Source organism: Mesoplodon densirostris, chromosome 8 (genome assembly GCF_025265405.1).
Source record: "Mesoplodon densirostris isolate mMesDen1 chromosome 8, mMesDen1 primary haplotype, whole genome shotgun sequence".
Classification (NCBI taxonomy): Eukaryota; Metazoa; Chordata; class Mammalia; order Artiodactyla; family Ziphiidae; genus Mesoplodon; species Mesoplodon densirostris.
The window spans coordinates 81,116,506-81,134,970 of record NC_082668.1 but is presented as its reverse complement, the minus strand read 5'-3'; the positions used below and the strand labels follow the sequence as shown (position 1 = coordinate 81,134,970).

General features: G+C 37.2%; 1 protein-coding gene and 1 pseudogene across 3 annotated transcripts in view; one reads left to right on the top strand and one right to left on the bottom strand.

Moving 5' to 3' along the window:
* Positions 1 to 18,465, bottom strand: part of SLC4A10 (solute carrier family 4 member 10) — a 222,832-nt gene that overhangs the window by 44,668 nt on the left and 159,699 nt on the right. The window lies entirely within an intron of this gene.
* Positions 15,120 to 15,789, top strand: LOC132495393 (ribulose-phosphate 3-epimerase-like; annotated as a pseudogene).

Below are 18,465 nucleotides of genomic sequence, written 5' to 3'. Positions count from 1 at the left end.
ATATTCAAAGTGCTGAAAGGGAAAACTTCCAACCAAGAATACTATATCTGGTAAAAAATGGGGGACTTGAAAAATGAAGGAGAAATAAAACCTTCCCAGGTTTTAAAAATAAAGCTGAAGGAGTTCATCACCACTATATCTGCCTTACAAGAAATGTTAAAGGGAATCTTTCAAGTTCAAACAAAAGGACACTGAACAGCAACACAAAAACATATGAAAGTATAAAGCTTGCTAATGAAGGTAAGTATATAGACAAATACAAAATACTGTAATGGTGGTACATAAATCACTTTTAATTCTGGTATAGAAGTTGAAGGACAAAAGTATTTTTAGACACTATTACTATAAAAATGTTAATGGATACACAATATAAAAGGATGCAATTTTTGACATCAATAACTTAAAAAGTGTAACGAGGGGGGAGTAAAAGTGAAGAGTGTTGGTATGCAATTGAAGTTAAGTTTTATCAGCTTAAAATAGATTGTTGTAAATATAAGATGTTTTATGTAAGCCCCATGGTAACCAAAAAGAAAATACCTTTTCATGTAGAACATCCACAAAAGAAAATAAGAAAGGAATCAAAACATATCACTACCAAAAAAAAACCAAAATCAACAAAACACAGAGGAAGTAAAAAGAGAGGAAAGAGGGCGGGTGACAAAAATGTTACAAGACAGACAGAAAACAACTAATAAAATGGCAATAGTAAGTTCTTCTCTATAACTAAGTACTTAAATGTAAGTGGATTTTACTCCCCAATCAAAAGACATACAATGACTAAATGGATTTAAAAAAAGATCTAACTATATGCTGTCTAGAAGAGACTTTTGATTTAGGAACACACATAGAGTGAAAGTTAACGTATAGGAAAAAATATTACATGCAAACAGTAACCAAAAGAGAGCAGGTGTCAGGGTGGGCCATAATCATATCAGACAAATAGACTTTAAGTCAAAAACTGTCAAAAGAGACAAGGAAGGACATTATATAAGGCTAAAAGGGTCAATTAACCAGGAAGATATAACAATTAAAAAGGACATTATATAAGGCTAAAAGGGTCAATTAACCAGGAAGATATAACAATTAAAAAGATATATGCACCTAACAGCAGAGCACCCAAATATATGAAGGAAACATTGACAGAAGTGAAGAGAAAGATAGATAGTAACACAATTATATTAGGATATTTCAATACCTCACTTTAAATAATGGATAGAATCCAGATAGAAGATGAATAAGGAAATAGAGGACTTGAACAACACTATAGACCAAATGAACCTAATAGCATATACAGAACATTTCACCCACCAGCAGCAGAATACATAGCGTTCCCAAACACACACAAAACATTCTCCACAAGAGATCACGTTAGGTCACAAAACTAGTCTTAACAGATGTAAGAAGACTGAAATCATACTGAGTATACTTTCCAACCACAGTGCAATGAAACTAGAAATCAATAACAGAAGGAAAACTAAAAAATTCACAAATGCATGGAAATTAAGCAACATATCCTTGAACAACCAATGGACCAAAGAAGATATCAAAAGAGAAATTAGAAAATATCTTAAGACAAATGAAAACAAAAACAACATACTAAAACTTATAGGATGCAGCAAAAGCAGTACTAAGAGGGAATTTTATAGCAATAACTGCCTATATTAAAAAGATGAAAATTCTCAAATAAACAACCTAACTTTAAAGCACAAAGAACTCAAAAAAGAAAAACAAAGCCCAAAGTTAGCAGAAGGAAGGAAATAATAATCATTAGAGCATAAATAAGTGAAATAGAGACTAGAAAAACAACAGCAGAGATCAATGAAACTGAGTTGGTTTTTTTAAAAAAAACCCACAAATTGACAAACTTTTAGCTAGACTAAGAAAAAAAATAAAGACTCAAAATTATAAATGAAAGAGGAGATGTTACAACTAATGTCACAGAAATTAAAAGGATTATAAGAGATTACTATGAGCAATTCCAAGCCAACAAATTGGATAGCCTGGAAGAAATGGATAAATTCCTAGAAACATGCAATTTATCAAGAATGAATCATGAAGAAATAGAAATTCTGAACAGACCCATAGCTAGTAAGGAGTTTGAATCAGTAATCAAAAACTTCCCAACAAAGAAAAGCCCATGACCAGATGGTTTCACTGGCGAATTCTACCACACATTTAAAGAACTGATGCCAATCCTTCTAAAACTCTTCCAAAAAATTGAAGAGGAGGGAACACTTCCAAACTCATTTTATGAAGCCAGAATTACCCTGATACCAAAACCAGAAAAAGACATCAAAAGAAAACTAAAAAACAATATTCCTAATGAATATAGATGCAAAACTCCTCAACGAAATAATAACAAACTAAATTCAACAATACATTAAAAGGATCATACATCATAATCAAGCAGGATTTATCCGTGGAACACAAGAATGGTTCAACAAGCAAATATCATTGTGATACACCACATTAATGGAACAAAGGATACAATCACATGATCATCTCAATAGATGCACAAAAAGCATTTGACAAATTCAACACCATTTCATGATAAAAACACTCATTACACTAGGAATAGAAGGGAATTATCTCAACATAGTAAAAGTCATATATGACAAGCCCACAGCTAACATCAGAATCACTGGGGAAAAACCAGAAGCTTTTCCTCTAAGATAAAGAACAAGACAAGGATTCTCACTCCTGCCATTTCAATTCAAAATAGTACTGGAAGTCCTACTAGAGAAATTAGGTAAGAAAAAAAAGCATCCAAATTGGAAAGGAAGAAGTAAAATTATCTCTGCTTGCAGATGACATATCTAATACAAAGAAAACTCTAAAAATTCCATACATAAAAATATTTAGAAGTAATAAATGAATTCAACAAAGTTGCAGGATAAAAATCAACATTAAAAAACTCAGTTGAGTTTCTATAAACTAGCAATGTGCAATCTAAAAAGGAAATTAAGGAAACAACCCCATTTACAATAGCATCAATAAGAATAAAATACTTAGAAATAAACTTAACCAAAGATGTGAAAGTCTTTTACACTTAAAACTATAAAACATTGCTGAAAGAAATTAGAGGACACAAATAAATGGAAAGATATAAATGTGTTCATGAATTGGAAGACTTAATATTGTTAAAAACACCCATATTACCTGAAGTGATCTACAAATTCAGGGCAATCGCTACCAAAATCCCAATGACATTTTTTATAGACACAGAAAAAATAATCCTAAAATTCATATGGAACCATGAAGGATCCTGAATAGTCAAAACAATCTTGAGAAAAAAAGAATGAAGTTGGAAGCCTCACATTTCCTAATTTCAAAATATATTACAAAGCTAGAGTAATAAAAACAGTATGGTACTAGAACAAAGACAGATATATAGACCAATAGAACAGAATAGAGAGCCCAGAAATAAACCCTCACCTATGCAGTCAAAAGACCTTCAACAAGAATGGCAAAGCTACACAATGGGGAAATGTTGAAGTCTCTTCAACAAATGATGCTGGGAAAATCAGATATCCACAAGCAAAAGAATAAAATTGAACCCTTATCTGACACCATACACAGAAATCAATTCAAAGTAAATAAAAGACTTAAACATTAGACCTAAATCTATAAAATTTCTAGAAGAAAACAGGGGGAAAGCTTTATTACATTGGTCTTAGCAATGATTTCTTGGATATGACACCAAAACACAGGTAATAAATGCAAAAATAGACAGTGGGACTACATTAAACTAAAAAGCTTCTACATAGCCAAGGAAACAATAAGCAGAGTGTAAAGGCAACCTGTGGAATGGGAGGAAATATATGCAAACTATATCTGATAAGACATTAATATCCAAAATATATAAGAGTTCCTACAACTCAATAGCAATAAAACAAATCACTCAATTTAAAAACGGACAAAGAAAAATAAAAAATATAAATAAATAAAAATAAAAATGGACAAAGGACCTAAATAGACATTTCTCCGAAGAAGATCTACAAATGGCCAACAAGTATATGAAAAGATTTTTGACATCACTAATATCAGGGAAGTGCAAATTGAAACTACAATGAAGTATCATCTCACACCTGTTAGGATGACCTATAAATGAAACAAAACAAAACAACAGAAAATAAGAAGTGTTGGTGAGAATGTGGAGAAACTGGAACCCTTGTGCACGGTTGTTAGAAATGTAAAATGGTGCAGCCACTATGGAAAACACTCTATAGGTTCCTCCAAAAAAAAAAAAAAAATAGAGCTACTACATGATCCAGCAATCCCATTTCTGGATCCAAAGAGAACTGGATCTTGAAGAGATATTGCATTCCCACTTTCATTTCAGTATTGTTTACAATGAGCCAAGAAGTGGAAACAATCTAAATGTCCATCAACAGATGAATGAATTTTAAAAAAGTATAATATATACGTACAATGGAATATTATTCAGCCATTTAAAAAAAAGAAGGAAATTCTGTCATCTGCTACAACATGGATGAACATTAAGGATATTGTGCAAAGTGAAATAGAAGGACAAATACTCCATGATTCCACTTATATGAGGTATCTAAAATAGTAAAACTTATAGAAACAGAAAGTAGAATTGTGGTTTCCAGGGATGGGAAGAGAGAAATGGTGAGTTGCTGTTCAATGGGTATAGAGTTTTAGTTATGCACTATGAAAAAGTTCTGGAGACCTGCTGTGCAACATCTGTTGTACTCTACACTTAAACTTTTAATAAAGAGTTAACAGGATAGAATTACTGAATTCTTGGGGAAGCTTGAGGACATTCAAGCACAGAAGCCCAGAGCAAAAGAAGGCAGTCAGCAATTCCAGGAAAAATAAAAGGCTTTACAAGAAAGACATGTTCCAAAGAGGAAGAAAACTGAAATATATAATGATTTGACCAGCTCATGAAATGTTGAAAAAGAAAATTCATTTTACCATGATGTTAAGAACACTGTTGGGCTTTTATTCTTCACTATATATTTTTTAAGTTATTTTCTTAGTGGTTTCTGTACAGCTTACCACATACATTCAGTTATTAGCCTCCATTAATTGCTCGCTGATTGCGCTATTGTTTTTGACAGAAACCTGGGGCATAAAATGCTCTGGTGGTATGATGCAATTAAACTCTAGCTCCTTTGCAGTTGAGGTCATTGTTTGAGGTTCTTCTGGCCCCAAGAGGACTCTCCTTAGCTGTCTCTTTTCCTGGTTCTCTCTGGTATAGTAGTTGGCCTATGGTTTAGCCTGTGTCTCTCATAAAGCTACCTACCTCCTCTTAATTGCTTTTCACCAAAACTTCCATTATTTTTTTAAATTTAGTTTAATTTTTATTTTATATGGGAGTATAGTTGATTTACAATGTTGTGTTAGTTTCAGGTGTACAGCAAAGTGATTTCGTTATACATATATATATATATCCCTTCTTTTTCAGATTCTTTTCCCATATAGGCTATTACAGAATACTGGATTGAGTAGAGTTCCCTGTGCTATACAATAGGTCCTTGTTGATTATTTTACATACAGTAGTGTGTATATGTTAATTCCAAACTCCTAATTTATCCCTCCCCCCCACCTTTCCCTTTGGTAACCATAAGTTTGTTTTCTTTCTTCTTCTTTTTTTTTTTTAAAGTAGTTTCCTATTAAAGGAACTTCAGGTGTGAGGTAGGTCAGGGAGATTTTTTTAAATTAATTAATTAATTAATTTGTTGCATTGGGTCTTAGTTGTGGCAGGTGGGTTCCTTAGTTGCAGCTCACGGACCCCTTAGTTGCGGCTCGCTGACTTCTTAGTTGTGGCACATGGGCTCCTTAGTTGTGGCTCACCAGCTCTTAGTTGCTGCATGAGAACTCCTAGTTGCAGCATGCGTGTGGGATCTAGTTCCTGGACTAGGGATCAAACCCAGGCCCCCCACACTGGGCGCACAGAGTCTTAACCACTGCATCACCAGGGAAGTCCCCATAAGTATGTTTTCAAAGTCTGTGAGTCTGTTTCTGTTTTGTAAATATGTTCATTGTACCTTTTTTTTTAGATTCCACATATAAGTGTTATCTGCTCCTAAAACAACTTCCAGAGACTTTCTATTATTGCTTTCTAAAATGATTTTCACCAGTAAAGTTGTTTCACCAGCGAGAGGGTCCTTAGAGTTCCTTATGCTACCATTCTGGAAGAATGTTGTTTTCTGAATGCCATAGGAGTCATGATACTAGAGCCATAGAGAAGAAAATGTAACCTATGCACACTACTTGGCTCTAGAGTGAGAAATATTTAAATAGCTATAACTATGTAAAGGTTTTTAAAATGTGGTTTTAAAAAAGTTTTTTAGAATCAATCTTTAGGCAAATTGTTTAACACTTAACTATGGTTAGAGAATAAAAGATATGTTAACAACCACTACAATAGAATCAGGGGTAGGGAGATAGAAGGAAGAACAGAGAATTGGAAGGAAAGGTAGAATTATTTATCTCTTCTTAAAGTATAAAAAATTAATAAACAGAAACCTCATGTAAATAGAGTTGGGAGACCAGATCGGGGAACCACATGTCCCAAGACAATAGCAGAGCCCAGTAGGAAGAAGAAAGACTTCCTCTTCTTTCCTGTCAAGAGCTCATCCAGTGAGAGGCTTTCACAATTCAGCCAATGAAAAGCCATGGACTGTTTGGTTACTATGGCCCTCCCAACTCCCTTTCCCCCTCTAGAAGAGTTCTTCTCTCCATTTTTGCAGGGGGCTTGCACGTTGTTATGCTTGCTGATCCCAAATTGAAATTCTTTGTAGATCCTGAATAACAACCCCCCTTGTTTTGTTTTGTTTTGCTAGAGAAATAACTGGCAGTCTATTTGTTTTAGGTCAACAATTTGATGGCCCTTATGAGGATCCCCAGAAAACCCCCAACAACTCTGAGGCTGGTGAGCAAACAGGTGTAGAACCAACATTGAGCCCTTGTTGCTCACTGCTTTTCTCATCAACCCTGGATTTTGAGGGTTAGTCTTTCTCCTGGATATGAGCTTCCATCCACTTTGCATTTTGAAGCTCTCCAGGTTTTATTCAGGATCTATTTTAAGGTTTCTTCCTTTCTGGTTAAGGCCTTGTTCTGTATGCGAGTATTCATTTGGCATTTTGGTATGATTTTGAAATCAGACCGTTCCAGCTGGAACTGGCTAGCCTTCGGCCCATTCCTTTTGGAACAGGAGCTGTTCCTCCTGGAACTGGCTAGCCTTTGGCCCATTTCTTCAGGAACAGGGGATGTTTCCTTGGAACTGTGCCGGTTCAGCCTTTGGCCCAATTCCATTTCGAATAGGGGCTGTTCTATTGGAACTGTGCTGAGCAGCTTTTGGCCTGGCTCCTCTGGGACCAGACTGTTCCCTTAGAACTGGCTGGTATTAGGCCTGCAGGTTATTTGGGCTGTTTAAGCTATTTCAGGTATTTGAGCTGCTTGAAAATTATTCTCTTACTCTAGAGAAAACCCTCCAAGAAATGGAATCCCAGTTATCTAAATATTTTGAGGGTACCCCTCTTACAGGGACCCTGGCCAATTTTTGTTTGAAAACCACGATTCTTCCTCAGGCACATTTCTAACTAAATGGATCGACCCAATCAAAGGCAATTTACAGTATCAATGGCCATTATAAGGAACTTTTGATATACCCAAACTTAACTTTTCTTAAAGCTGAATTGGACAACCATAGCTCTAAAATTTCTAAAACTGAATGGAATGCATATTTCAATTGGTAATTTGAGGCTTCCACATGTTATCAAGAGCCTAAAACTGCCTCTCTGCAAAACGGGACTTTAAGTTTTACTGAGGCAAACAAAGAAAGAAAGATAAAATGTCTTCCTAAGCCTCATGCTCTTCTTCTTTGGCTTCTTTATCTCAGGCTGTGCCTCTGGTGCTATCGTCCTCCTTTCCTTCTATGCCATATACAGCTCCTCTATACCCTCAGTTCCCCCATACTAATTCTCTCGCTGAAGTTCCCTTTTTCTCTGAAACTCCCCACTCCCTTTTCCTCTGAACTTGTCCCTTAAAATTAAGCCTTTTGAGGATCCAGAGGCTAAACCCTTAATTTCTTACACTCCCTGGATTAAAGGTGAACTGCCAGTCATAGTCAAAGATTTTCCCAGAGTAAATGAAGATTCTCACAGATTTGCTGAGGAATTTAATATAGTCAGTCAAATTTATCAAATGGGTTTCTCTGACGTATCAGCTAGTTCATATACTTGTCAGTGAAGGTCAGGTTCAGCATTGGATGAAAAATGCTAATTGGGAAAATCTTAAAAGATCTCTAGAATTACAACCAGAGACCCACCCATTAACTTATTATATGATCAGGCTCAGGAAATTGCTAGGTGTCTTCATAGGGCAATTCCTAGGGCTTTTCCAAAGCCTGTTGATTGGAACAAAATTCAGGCTTATACACAAAATTCTGATAAATCTGTTCATTACTATTACAACCGACTTCAGATTTTTTTTTTTTTTTTTTTTTTTTTTTTTTTGCGGTACGTGGGCCTCTCACTGTTGTGGCCTCTCCCGTTGAGGAGCACAGGCTCTGGATGCTCAGGCTCAGCGGCCATGGCTCACGGGCCCAGCCGCTCCGCGGCATGTGGGATCTTCCCGGACCAGGGCACGAACCCGTGTCCCCTGCATCAGCAGGTGGACTCTCAACCACTGCGCCACCAGGGAAGCCCCAGATTATTTTTTAAGAAAATTCTGGTCTTCCTTCAGATGTTGTTTCACCAAGGTAGCTTTTAACTCTATGTATTTTAGTAGGTTGAACCTGGATCAGCCCACTAAATAGGATGCAATGGGAAATTGTGTTCACTCTAGATTTAGTTAATCTGGCAAAACCAGCTCTCTCACACTCTAGAGGAGTCACCTAAAAGGGAGACCACTAAAATTCTTAATCTTCAACTCCAGAATTAAGCCCCCTAAATGAAACCAAAACCTTCCTAGTTTCTGCTATTATTACAAAGAGCCAGAACATCAGAAAGGAGATTGGTACAAATGTACCTTCAGCCCTCTAACCAATGTCCTCTCAATTCTCAATGACATGGCTTTTCAATGTCCTCTCAATTCTCAATGGCATGGCTCCAAAGAACTACAGGGGCTCTTCGCAATCTTCTTCTTAACTGGCTTAGAGAAACATTTCTCCAGATGGGGGATGAAATTCTTCCAGTCCTAACTGACAACAGAGCCACACTCTTGGTGCTCAGCCCACTACAACAAAGTGGCCCCTGCCTCGATGTACTAAAACAGTCCAAATAGTGGGGATCTCTAATGAACCTCAAGAGGTTCCTGTCTCTAAACCTATTCCTTTTAGTTTAGGCTCTTTGAGAGATACACACCCTTTTCTCCTTAGTTCTTCTACCTCTAAGCATTTGTTAGGCTGAGGCTTCTTAGAGAAGTATCATGCCACAATTTCTTTCTCCCAAAAGGAGTAAATACTTCAGTAGTCATTAAAGCAGCCAACCAGGTGAATTAAATGACCCTTTGACATCTTTTTTTTTTTTTTTTTTGCAGTACACGGGCCTCTCACTGCGGTGGTCACTCCCGTTGCAGAGCACAGGCTCCGGACGCACAGGTTCAGCGGCCACGGCTCACGGGCCCAACCGCTCCGTGGCAGGTGGGATCTTCCCGGACGGGGGCGCGAACCTGTGTTCCCTGCATCAGCAGCGGACTCTCAACCACTGCACCACCAGGGAAGCCCACCCTTTGACATCTTTTATTTGCTTTGTCTCTGATGGTACTAGAGTTGAATTCAGGAAACACTGATCATTTTTCTCTGTTGAATCAGCTATCACCCTCCTCGTGGAGAAAACCTCCAGCTAATATTGGCAAAATTCATAGCACAACTTTCATCAAGATTCAAACACATCCTTCAAAACTTCTTCCTGGAATTAATCAATAGCCTATAAGTAAAGAAGTCCTTCAAGTTATAAAGCCCATAATAAAAGCTTACAAGGCTCAAGGCTGCATTATCCCTTGTATTAGGTCCTATAATACTCCTATTTTGGGGGGTGGGGGTTGAGAGTTTATTCCTCAACAAAAGAAAAAAGGGTTGAGGCAAGGGGAAAGACAAGTTTTACACAAAATTACACCAATAACTCCCTTTGGTAAAAAGGGTGGAGGTTTGGGCTTCCCTGGTGGCGCAGTGGTTGAGAGTCCGCCTGCCAATGCAGGGGACACGGGTTCGTGCCCCGGTCCGAGAAGATCCCACATGTTGTGGAGCGGCTAGGCCCGTGAGCCATGGCCGCTGAGCCTGTGCATCTGGAGCCTGTGCTCTGCAAAAAAAAAAAAAAAAAAAAAAGGTGGAGGTTTGTCTAGACCTCCAAGCAATAAACAATATTGTTATCCCCTGACAACCTGTCATTTCTAACCCTCATATGATGCTAACATCCATTCCCGTTGGAAATAAATTCTTTACTCTAATTGATTTATGTGGTGCATTCTTTGGTATTCCAGTTGAAGCTAGCCAATACCTTTTTGCCTTTACTTGGACAGTAATGCCTCAGGGTTTTACTGAGAGTCCTTTTTATTTCTCACAAATTCTGATGGCTGATCTGGTTGACATAAAGTTCCCTGGGGGTTCTGCTTTGTTGTAATATATGGATAACTTGCTTCTTTGCTCTCTGTCTCAAGCCTACTCACAGGAAGACAGCATCCATTTGCTAAAGCTTTTAGCCTTAAATGGACATTAGGTTGCCAAGGAAAATTGCAGTTTTCCCAAGCCTAGGTTTGATATTTGGGGCTTCTGATATCAGAACAAGGGTTACACCTAAATTTAGAGAGGCTTCATGGTGTCCTAAGTTTCCCAAAACCCAAAACTAAGGACCAACTGCAAGGTTTTTTCCGGCTAGCTGGTTACTGCTGAAATTGGATTCCAATTTCTCTCTTATGGCCAAACCTCTGTATTTTTGGATAAATAACAACCCTGACCCAATTTTATGGGAAGAATAAGATGATACAATATTCTAGTACTTAAAGGAGAGTTTGATAAACCCACCTGCCCTTGGGCATCCCTATTCTCAGATTCCCTTTTCCTTTGTGTATGTGAAAGGGAAGGGAATGACTTTAGGGTACTCATCTAAAAACAGGTCGGGCTTCCCTGGTGGCACAGCGGTTGAGAGTCCGCCTGCCGATGCAGGGGACACGGGTTCGTGCCCCGGTCCGGGAGGATCCCACATGCCGCGGAGCGGCTAGGCCCGTGAGCCATGGCTGCTGGGCCTGCGCGTCCAGAGCCCGTGCTCCGCAACGGGAGAGGCCACAGCAGTGAGAAGCCCACGTAATGCAAAAAAAAAAATAAAAATAAAAATAAAAACAGGTCAATGGGACCACCATTGACCCCTTGGGTACTTTAGCTAGTAACTGGATCCTGTGGCCAGAGGACAACCTCCCTTGCCTTAGAGCCATTACTAACACCACTCTTTTGGTTAAGGCCACTGAGAAAAATGTTGTGGGAGTGCCTTTAACAACTTTTGTAGCTCATGCAGTAGAAGCCCTCCTGACTTCTCAATCCACTCAACATTTCTCAGTTGGCTACCTCATCTCCTATGAAGTCCTTCTGTTAACTCCTCCTCTTTTATGTTCTAATAACCTTAACCCTGCTACTCTTTTCTCCTCTGTCATTGATGAAGTCTTTCACAACTGCTTAATGCTGATGAATCACCTCCTGACTCCTCGTGATGATCTGCAAGAAATTCATTTTGGTAATGCTGAATTCTCATGGTTCACTGATGGTTCTTATTTTAAAGGTAAAAATGGCAAATATTGTGCTGGTTATGTTACTGCAACTGCCTTTGATAGTGTTGAGGGAGTATCTTTTCCTCTGGCTACTTTAGTCCAAAAGGCTGAATTATACACTCCTACATAGGTTTGTACTTTAACCAAGAGCAAAACTGCCAATATTTATACTCATAGTAGATATGCTTTCAGAGTAGCTCATGATTTTTTAATATTATGGAACAATATGGCTTCCTTGCTTCCAGTGGAAATAAAGTTTAAAATGGCCCCTATGTTCAGGGATTATTGGATGCATTATTTTTATCTGACACTTTAGCTATTATCAATATTCTGGGTCATTCTAAACTGGACTCTCTGAAAGCTAAGGAAAATTACCTTGCTTACATTTTCACAAGGAATGCTGCCCTTAAAGGAACCAACAGCAGCCAACCCTTTTCATGGTCCAAAGGGATATTTCTCCAAATGATAACTTAGAAAAACTGGCTAAAGAAGCCCAACAATTGACCTCAGAAAAGGAAAAACAAGATTAGAAATTCAAGAATTGTTGGTTTGATAAAAAGAGAAAGTTCTGGTTTGGACCAAATAACAACCTAGCCCTCACTAAAACAAATTCCCACTCCTCACCACTGTACATGCATTAAATCTTTGGTCTACTGACAAAATGATAGCCTTCGTGAATCAATATTGGTAGGGAAACACTAACAAAGCCACAAAAAGTGCCTACTTTACTTGTCCTGCTTGTCTGAAATACAACCCAGGGAAGTCTGCTTTTACTGCTCCTGGACATTTTAAACTGCCTACTGGACCATTCGAGGTCTGGCAAATGGCGTCACACAATTTCCTCTGTCTCATGAATATAAGTATGTTTTAGTCATAGTCTGCATGCTTTCACACTGGACTGAAGCTTTCCCTTGCAGATGAGCTACTGCCTCTCCATGACTAAAGTTCTTTTGAAAAAGATTATCCCCAGTAAGAGAACTCTTGAACTTCATAGCCATCCCATTTCACTAGTCAGGTACTTCAACAAGTCTGTGCTGTTTGGCTGGTTTTACAACACTTTCACTGTGCTTATCACCCTCAATCCTCTGGTTTAGTTGAATACATGAATGGCATTATTAAGACTCAGTTGGCAAAACTTGTAGAATCCCTCCAAATACCTTGGCCAAAAGCATTGCTGTTGGTCTTTTTAAATCTCAGATCCACCTCTTTTGGAATTCATAAACTCTCACTCTTTGAGATAGTCACTGGATGCCCAATGCATGTGGCTCCTAACTCTTTTGACCTACAGCTGATAAAAGGAGAGATATTCCAATACTGCAAAGGCCTAATTACTTCTATGAAAAATAAAAAATATTTTAGTAGAGCAATCTTTTCATAGTGCACTCTCAAGAGACAAAGACCTTGAGCCTCACACCTTGCAATCTGAAGATTTTGTCTATTGGAAAAGACACATCCAGAAGGACTCTCATCAACCTTGCTGGAAAGGTTGAACACCTATCAGGTGTTGCTAACTGACCCTTGTGCCACCAAACTCCAGGGAATAGACTCGAGTTCATGTGACACACCTAAAGAAAGCACCAAATCCTAATTGGACTTGCACATTATCTGTTGACCTCAAAGTAAAGATTTCCCAGAATTGAAGCAGATGACATCTGATGAGACATCTTTTCCAAGATATCTAAACCAGGTCTATTGGATGTCTGTCACCAAAACTTTGATGATGACATATGCTTCAGATGATCTCCAATGTCTGTGATCATGATAACATGGACTTTAGATAAAAAGTGTCTGAGAGTTCTTCCTCCTACATCTCCCTGTTACTCAAATGTGACCTCAGTAGGTTTCAAATTCATGCACTTTCCTTCCAACGTGGGACACTATACTCAGGTAAGGTCCTTCCTTGAAAGGAGGACCAAAAGGCTTCCAAAAAGCCACTGAAACCAGAAAAGCTGACTCTTGACCAGCAGTGCTTTCAGAGAAAGATCTTGATCAAAAGGGGAAAATGTAAAAAATTGATAAACAGAAACTTCAACTAAATAAGAGTCAGGAGGGGAAGCTCTCATGCCCTATGACAATAGCAGAGCCCAATAGGGAGAAGAAAGACTTCTTCTCCTTTCCTGGCAAGAACTCATCCAATGAGATTGTCACAACTCAGCCAATAGAAAACGATGGACTATTTGGTTACTACAGCCCTCCCAATTTCCTTTTCCCCTCTATAAAAGAGTTCTCTCATTTTTGCAGGGGGCTTGCACGTGGCTTGCCATGGTTGCAGATCCCAAATTTCAATTCTTTACTGACCCTGAATAAACCCATTTTTGCTAGAGAAATAACTGGCAGTCTATTTGTTTTAGGTCAACACAAAGTAGAAAGTAAAGAGAATTATCTACAACTCGTGGAACAAGAAATAGAGGTTTATATACGTTACTTGTGGTTATTTGTTTATTTATGTACAAAGGTTATGGGAATGTTGAAACTTAGGATATGGTATAATTATTTTGGAAGGAGAGATAGAGCAAGAAGAAAGGTTGGAGGTGGGAGTAGAAAGTGAGCTAAATTCCATCTACTATAATGCTAGTTTTCTCTTATTATATTACTCCTGTGAGAAATTTGGCATATTTTCTTTGTTTTGCATTTTAGTTTCCTTTTGTCATCAATACATTTACCAAATTTTCAGAATATAAAAATATTTTCCCAAATGTTTTCCCTTCAAGCTCCTATGGTGTTAGGCCTTTTTTTTTTTTTTTTTTTTTTGAGTTAAAGTAACAGAAAGATTCATTTGGAGGAATTTCCCATCATGGGAATACACTGCCCCTTACTAGTGAACTGCCTTACAGTTAAGCATACATTAAGCATACATCTAACATAAATATATATATGCATACATATAACAGAATGTTATTTAAAAGGAAGAATTTTATTTGAAATAACAGAATTTTATTTGAAAGAAAGTTGGGAACAAAAACATTTATTAGCCATTTGATCCCATTTATATTCCTAACAAAGGGCACATCAATGGATATTTGAAGTTATTTATCTGTATATTTTAGCAAAATCACTAAATTAGCCAGCTCTTCTGTTAACTTACTCCACTCAAGCAACAAAAACCAAGCAACAAAACCCAAGCAAACTGCTATTTCTGACTCATCTGAATAATAGGCAAGTAAACTTAAGACCTAACTTATTGTAAAATAAATTCTTTAAAGCTATAACTCATGCCTTTACTTTGATTTACACTTGGGAAAATTAATAATTATTTCAAATGAAAATTTAGTCACTGCTCAAAGATTAAAGTACTAACACATTTTTAAAAAGAAGAAGAAGAAATCAGGATAAACCCTTCATCTTGCTGGAGGACTCATGTAACTTGGCTCTTGGAAACCAGTACCATGGTGTCCAGATGTAAGATTGGCCCATCCATCTTCAACAGCAACCTGGCCAATTCAGGGGCTGAGTACTTCTAGACACTGGTCTCTGGGGCCAATTATCTGCACCTGGATACAACAGATGGGTATTTTGCTCACAGCATCACTTTTGGTCACCCTATGGTAGAGTCTCCAAAAGCAGCTATGACAGGATCCTTTCTTTGAAATGCACAGGATCGTTTCTAGGCTGGAACAGTTGGTAAAGCCAATGGCTGCAGTAGGAGTCAATCCATATATATGAGAACCCAGGGGCCTTAATTAAAGACATTTGGGAGAATGAGACAAAGGTTGGACTTGCCATCAAACTAGGAATGACAGTTGAGTATTTGGCACCATGGGCTAATCAGATAGATATGGCCTTGGTTACACCAGTTGAACCTGGGTTTGGAGGGCAGAAATTTATGCAAGATATGATGCCAAAGTTTCATCAGTCGAGGGTCCAATTTCTGTCTTTTGGCAGAGAGGTTAATGGTGAAGTGTAGATCATGACACTCTCCATAACTGTGCAAACACAGTGGCTAACATGATTGTGTCTGGTAGTGCTATTATAAGGAATGAAGACTCCAGATCTGTGACCAACCTGTTAAGATATATTTGCTCAGAAGCTACTCAGAAACAAACTCTTCATTGGTGAAATCTCAAGGAGCCCAATGGTTCTATTCATGAAATTTCCCTTTTATTGGAAAACAAGAATGTTGACTACCAAATCATATTGCATGAAGTGGTGCTGCTTTCCTGAGCAATTATTCATTCCCAGGACTAAAACCTATTGTGCAAAACGTTCTAAGAGGTTAGAAACTGGGGTGCATATCTACATTTTTAATGATGGCATTTAAATATTAGGGTACTGAAATACCCTGTTTATTATTGGGAGATTTGATTTTTATAAAGAGTAAAAATATAGCTGTCTTAAGATTATAAACAGAAATGTATCTTAATGCCTAAAGAAGGCATATTAGCTATTATGAAGAAAATTATTTTTCTGCATTTCTGAAAAGAATTTTCTGTTGTTTCCCATCTGTTATCCAAAAGCAAATGAAGCCCTTATGTTTTTCCTGTTTCATCATTTGTGATTTGATAATATGAGCAGAATAAAACTCATGAAAAATACAAGCTTGAATCTGGTTGGGAGGGCATACCATATTCCTTTTGCATCTAAAACATCTATATTTTCCCTTTTTTACTTTACAGTCAAATACATAAAAACTATTTTCAAAATGTCTGAAGCCCAGGGGTTTTCAGGTGGTCTGCTCTAAAATATAGGCATTGATTTTATCAGGATGTTTTCTTTGCCGGCTTTGCTTAAGGGGTAGATTATTCAGTGATTTGTCCTCCTTTCTTAATGCCACCTACCATTCTTAAGGACATTAAATAATGCTGTTGCTTTAGTTCTGAGTACAAGGAAAAGTAAAGTCTCTATTTGGAAGTAATATTGAGCTGAATCTTGACTCTGCCCCTTTAGGCCTATTTGACCTCTGAAAAATCACACAACTTCTTTGAGCTTCTATTAACTCATTATACATCAAATGTAATTATAACAATTGTACAGGATCCTGTTGAGCCTTAAAAGAGGCACCATAATATATGCAAAGTTTCCAGTACTATTCCTAGAATTTAGTAGATGCTTAATACAGTATATAAGTTTATGTAATGAGTTATAAAGTACTTTGATATAATCGCATTAAATTTACAAATCATTCTTATGACTGCTAGGACAGGTATTTTTCTTCCCATTTAAAAATAAGAAAGTAAAGCTCAGTAGCAGGCTGGTACCATGGAAAGTCTCTAGTAGGCATAGGATTTCTGGTCTGTACTGTTTTTAAAATGCAGCCCATAGGGAACACACCCTAACAAAATAAAGACTATGTGACAAGCCCACAGCTAACATCATATTCAATGATGAAAAGTTAAAAGCATTTCCTCTAAGATCAGGAATAAAACAAGAATGCCCACTCCTTGAAGTAAGTCAGAAAGAGAAAAACAAATATCATATATTAACACATATATGTGGAATCTGAAAAAAATGGTAGAGACAATCTTATTTACAAAGCAGAAATAGAGATGTAGACGTAGAGAACAAATGTATGGATACCAAGGAGGAAGGGAGGGGATGGGATGAATTGGGAGATTGGGATTGACATATATAGACTATTGATACTATGTAAACTATAAAATAGATAACTAATGAGAACCTACTGTATAGCACAGGGAACTCTACTCAATGCTCTGTGGTGACCTAAATGGGAAGGAAATCCAAAAAGAGGGGATATATGTATACGTATAGCTGATTCACTTTGCTGTGCAGTTGAAACTAACACAACATTGTAAAGCAACATTTATACTTCGATAAAAAAAAAAAGATTGCCCACTCTTGCCACTTTCATTCAACATAGTATTAGAAGTTCTAGCCAGAGCAACCAGACAGGAAAAAAAATAAAAGGAATCCAAATTGGAAAGGAACAAATTAAACTGTAACTGTTTGCAGATGACATGATACTATACATAGAACATTCTAAAGACACCACGAAGAAACTACTAGAACTCATCAATGAATTTAGAAAGTTGCAGGATACAAAATTAATATACAGAAATCGTTGCATTTCTATAAACTAACAATGAGAACTATCAGAAAGAGAAATTAAGAAAGTAATCTCATTTACAATTGCATCAAAAAATAAAATACCTGGGAATAAATCAAACTGAGGAGGTAAAAGACGTATGCTCAGAAAACTATAAGACACTGAATAAAGAAATTTAAGACAACACAAAAAAGATGAAAATATGTACCAGGTTTAGGGACTGGAAAAAGTAATACTGTTAAAATGACCATACTACCCAAGGCAATCTACAGATTTAATGCAATCGTTCTCAAAATACCAATGGAATTTCCCACAGAACTAGAACAAATAATTCTAAAATTTGTATGGAAACCCAAAAGACCCTGAATAGCTAAAACAGTCTTAAGAAAGAACAACAAAACTAGAGCTATCATGCTTCCTGATTTCAAACTATACTACAAAGCTACAATAATCAAAATGGTATGGTACTGGCACAAAAACAGAAACATAGATCAATGGAACAGAGTAGAGAGCCCAGAAATTAACCCACATTTATATTAATCTATTACAAAGGAGGCAAGAATATGCAATGGGGAAAAGACAGCCTCTTCAATAATGGTGTTGGGAAAACTGGATAGCTACATACAAAGGAATCAAACCGAGCTGGTTTCTGACACCATATAAAAAATAAACTAAAAATGGATTAAAGACTTACATGTAAGACCTGAAACCATAACAATTCTAGATGAAAA